Raw genomic sequence first — 4,776 nt, forward strand, 5'->3', positions numbered from 1 at the left:
ACAGCCCTTAGGGCATCGTTAGACTTTGGGTTTTGCTTAGATTAAATTTCACCATAGCTGCAACTTTGTACTTCGTTTGTGTTCAATGACCAGACAAAGACGTCACAGAACCCCACCTTTGATCAATAAAGCTTTCCTCTTATATTTGCAATATCTAGATTGCAATCTTAGTTTCTTGCTTGTTCTTCGTTTGCCTACAGGAAACAGACCTTCGTGGTCAGGTTGATCGTGCTTCGGCATGGTCAATAACCTCTCGGAGTTGGTTTAGCGATTGCTAAGGCACGATGTCCTCGCCCGTTCGTAGTCGGATCGTCAAAGTCGACTTCCTCCAAAACAATAGCCACCATCTCATCGAAAGATCGGGACCCTCGCCTCTATCAAGTGGTATCAGATTTCCAGGTTGCTCGGTGAGATTTTATAGTTTTTTGTAGTTTAGATCGAGTATGTTCTTCATAACTACAGTCCACGAAAAAGTGAAAAAAATTAAGGTTAGTCAATCATATCCGAACCAGTCTGAGCCTTTGCATAGTCTTTTCAGTATATTGCTTTGTTGAATTTGCGGTTGCATCGTCGTGTCTAGTTGCTGGTCTTAGAGTCTAGTCTTTTAGAGTTTTGAGTTCTGGTCATAAGTTGTCACGCCGCCGCCGCACCATCATCATCGCCCCTGCCATCTACCACCACTGCTTATCCGCCACCGATCTGTCTCCATATACCATCACCAATCTGTATCCATATACCACCACCAATCCGTATCAATATACCACCACCAATCTGTATCCATATACCACCATCGCTGCCATATCCTACCACCATATAGCCACCATCAATCAGAGTCCTTTCATATTAGGTTTGTTTTCGAGATCCGTCTAATTTTCGATTCATGTTTCCTTGCCTGAGTAGGTTTCGGGAAAAAAAATCTGGAGACCCCCAGGTTGTTTTTAGGCCAAAATTTTCGCACGCAAAAATATTTTTCCCTATCCTATTTTTAGGCTTTTCTGAGTCTTTTGAGACACGTGGCATCATAGTAATTTTTTGTCGCACTTTTTCATCATCGCTGCCCTGAATTCCGGAAAAAAAAGTCAAAAAAAATTCGTGCCCATCCTGTCAGTTTGACCAGGGAAGAGCTTTGAGACACTCGCCATTATAGTGATTTTTCGCCAAAAAAAGAGGAGTGCCAAAAAAACTGAGCGAAAAAAATTCGAAAGTGTGATTTTTCCCTTGTTTACGTGCAGCGCTGTGATTTTGTTAGTGTTCTAGGCTCGCGTCTCTAGCACGGTTTAGCCTAGGACCAGCACATCGTTGAGCGTTTATTCAACTTTGCATCTCTGAATTGATTATTGCTAATCTTTTTGCTACCATATTATAAGCCTTCCTAGCTCCACATAAATCTATGTCGTGTGTTCGACTCTCCCTGGTAATCGCTCTATCCAAGCTTTGAGAGTTTTGACTACATCGGTTGCCGATCACCGCCTGCTGCTGGATAAGAACTGGTAAGAATTTGAGATTTGCTTGACGGATTTGTGACACCCACCAGCACCACTTGTTAGTAGTTTGTAGGTAGGGATGGAAATGGGTAGGGTATGGGCGGGTACAACCTCCTTCTACCCAAACCCATACCCATACAAACTTTTTATACCCACCCACTTCAATACCCATGGATATAAACTGACACCCATGCCCATACCCATCGGGTATCCTATACCCAATGGGTATCCATTGGGTACAATATATAGCATTCAAATTCTTAAGAGGTAGAGAAATGAGCTCAAAATTCAAGTAATTATGGTAGAGTAATATAGCACGTATGTGGCCTCCTCCAGTGGGCGGCCTCTTGGAGGCATCAAGGGAGTATGAGCAGCGGTTGGTGGAAGGCCGACGTAGTGGAAGGCAGTGGTGGGAATTGGGGGTCGCTGGATTGAGTGTTCGGCAAGAGTCTGGTAGCGAAGAGTCGATGTTTCATCTTTTTGAGGAGTCACATAGGATGTATGAGGAGTGGTGAGCGGGTGATTATGAGCCTACGAGCTATGACTTGTTTAAGGAATACGAGATTTAGGGTTGAACCATATGAGTTGGATGTTAACCCCACATGTTATAGGAGTTATTTTCATTTATTGATTTTTTTGGGGGTATACATTGGGTTACCCATGGGCACAATTTCTTACCCATGCCCTACCCATATATTTTGCGGGTATGGGTACCCATTACCCATGGGTAGAAAATCTCTTCAAGTCTTGCACATACCCATTGTTTCAGGTAGGGTACCCGCGAGTACCCATACCCATGGGAAAAATTGCCATCCCTATTTGTAGGATCATATTCTTGTGTGTTTCTATTGCTGCCAACCATGGCAGGATCACAACCCGACGAGATTGACTGGGAGAACTTGATGAACAAGGAGCTTCATGATAAGTTTCAGCAAATGATGAGTGAACAGGTGCAAGATGTGCTAAAGAGATTTGAAGAGGCCATGGAGAAGATAGATGGCATGAAGAAGACGTTCGAAACAAAGCTCGATAACAGTTTACTGAATTGCTTTCGCGTTTTTCACCACCACCGCCGGCTGCACCTGTCGCACCTCTACAACAACAACAATGTCGCCTTCCAAATCAAGTGGGACGAGCACAGTGCGTTCCCATTGACCTTGGGCAAAATTCGGGTGCCGCTACTGATGCTTCTGTAGCTCCTGCTCCTACTGCAGAGGTGGAGGACCATTACGAGGATGAGGTTCATCAAAACCAGAACTACGTGCAACCACCAGCACCACCACCACCAGGTCGTCCTCAGGTATATCATCGCAACGGTAGGGCTGCACCACCACCTGAGGTACGAGATCATGACCTTTTTCCTAAATTGAAATTGAATATTCCACCATTTGAGGGTAGATATGTTCCTGATATATATCTTACTTGGGAGTTAGAAACTGGACAACGTTTTACATGTTTACAATATCCCGAGGAGAGACGTGTTCCTGCTATTGTTTGTGCTTTCACTAGTTTTGCATGTGTTTGGTGGTCTGAACATTGTAGATTATATCCTATTCCAGCTACTTGGGCTGCTTTGAAAACTGCTATGCGTACTTGTTGGGTTCCACCATATTATCAACGTGAATTACTTCAAAAATTGCAGCGCTTAAGACAAGGAAAAAATTCAGTAGAAGAACATTATCAGGAATTACAAACTGGCATGATTAGATGTGGTATTGTTGAGGAGAATGAAGCTATGCTTGCACGTTTTATGGGTGGATTAAATAGAGAGATTCAGACCATTCTAGAGTATAAGGAGTATAATAATATCACTCGTTTATTCCATCTTGCTTGTAAAGCTGAACGTGAAGTGCAGGATCGACAAGCATTGGCGCGGACTAACTTTTCTGCAGGTCGACCTTCATCCTGGACACCGCGTGCATCCTCTACTTCCACACATTCTACTGCACCGACACCTCCATCAGCTGTTACCTCCAGCTATGATACAAGGAAGCAGGAACAACCACCATTATCTGCCAAGAGCACACCTATCGGGCCTGCACAGAGTTCTTTTTCTTCCATGGCATCAACAGGGCACACAAGTGATATTATTTGTCGTCATTGTAAGGGAAGAGGACATTTGGCGAGAGAATGCAAATCTCAGCGTGTGATGATTGCTACTGAGGATGGTGGGTATGAGTCCGCTAGTGACTATGATGAGGAGACATTGGCTCTTATTACACGTGAAGAACACGGTGGGGATGATTCTGATCATGAGACGCAATACATGGCTCCTGAAGATGCTGACAGGTATGAATGTTTAGTTGCTCAATGTGTTTTGAGTGTGCAGGTCACACAAGCTGGGCAAAATCAGAGGCATAATTTGCTCCATACAAAGGGAGTTGTGAAGGAACATTTTGTTCGCGTCATCATAGATGGAGGGAGCTGCAACAACTTGGCTAGCATGGAGATGGTGGAGAAGCTATCTCTCACCACAATACCACATCCACATCCTTACTACATCCAATGGTTCAACAACAGCGGCAAGATTAAGGTAACACGTACTATTCGTGTGCATTTTAGTATCTCTACATATGTTGATTATGATGTGGTACCCATGCCAGCATGTTCCTTATTACTTGGTAGACCATGGCAATTTGATAAAAATTCTGTACACCATGGTAGAAATAATCAGTATACTCTTGTTCATAAGGATAGCCATATTACTTTGCTTCCTATGACTCCTGAATCCATTTTGAAAGATGACATTAATAGAGCTAACAAAGCAAAACAGGAGAAAAATAAGAGTGAAAATCAGGTTGTGGCAAAAGAATTTGAGCAACAAATGAAACCTAATAATAAACCATCTAGTGTTGCTTCTAAAATTAAATTGAAAAGTGCATGTTTACTTGCCACAAAATCTGATATTGATGAGCTAGATTTCAGCAAATCTATTTGCTATGCTTGTGTGCAAAGTGGCATTATTTTCATTCGAGGACGTGCCTTCCTCTTTGCCCCCTGCTGTCACTAACATTTTGTAGGAGTTCGCTGACGTCTTCCAACAAGACGTGCCACCGGGATTACCACCTATTCGAGGGATTGAGCATCAAATTGACTTAATTCCTCGTGCATCCCTACCCAACCGTGTACCATACCGTACCAATCCAAAGGAGACGCAGGAGATTATGTGTCAAGTACAGGAGCTGCTCGACAAAGATTACATACGCGGATCTCTTAGTCCTTGTGCCATTCCTATTATACTAGTGCCTAAAAAGGATGGTATGTCACGTATGTGTGTTGATTGTAGAGGCAT

Source organism: Triticum dicoccoides, chromosome 2A (assembly GCF_002162155.2).
Source record: "Triticum dicoccoides isolate Atlit2015 ecotype Zavitan chromosome 2A, WEW_v2.0, whole genome shotgun sequence".
In the NCBI taxonomy this organism is placed as follows: Eukaryota; Viridiplantae; Streptophyta; class Magnoliopsida; order Poales; family Poaceae; genus Triticum; species Triticum dicoccoides.